This window comes from Antrostomus carolinensis, unplaced genomic scaffold (genome assembly GCF_000700745.2).
Source record: "Antrostomus carolinensis isolate BGI_N321 unplaced genomic scaffold, ASM70074v2 scaffold15119, whole genome shotgun sequence".
Classification (NCBI taxonomy): Eukaryota; Metazoa; Chordata; class Aves; order Caprimulgiformes; family Caprimulgidae; genus Antrostomus; species Antrostomus carolinensis.
In genome coordinates this window covers 4,938-5,152 of record NW_010338060.1, presented here as the reverse complement: position 1 = coordinate 5,152, position 215 = coordinate 4,938, and the positions used below count along the sequence as shown (strand labels likewise).

General features: G+C 50.2%; 1 protein-coding gene across 1 annotated transcript in view; it reads right to left on the bottom strand.

Annotated features, from left to right (window-relative positions):
- Window positions 1–215, bottom strand: part of LOC104530712 (transcription activator BRG1) — a 7,927-nt gene that overhangs the window by 4,098 nt on the left and 3,614 nt on the right. The window lies entirely within an intron of this gene.

The following is a 215-nucleotide window of genomic DNA, read 5'->3' as shown; positions in this document are numbered from 1 at the left end:
CCCCGAAGCCGCCGTGCCTCTGCCGTGCTCTGAATTTAGCAGGAAATAAACCCAAAGGCTTCCCCCCCCAACCCAGATGAAGCCATTAAACTCTGAAGAGTTGGCTTGGAAAGGTCGTGTGGAGCCTTGTAAAGCTCAAGGGGGAAGAACATGCTGATTAAACCGGCTCTGCAGAGAACTCAATTGCTGTTTACAGGGTTTTAACCAGGAATCAT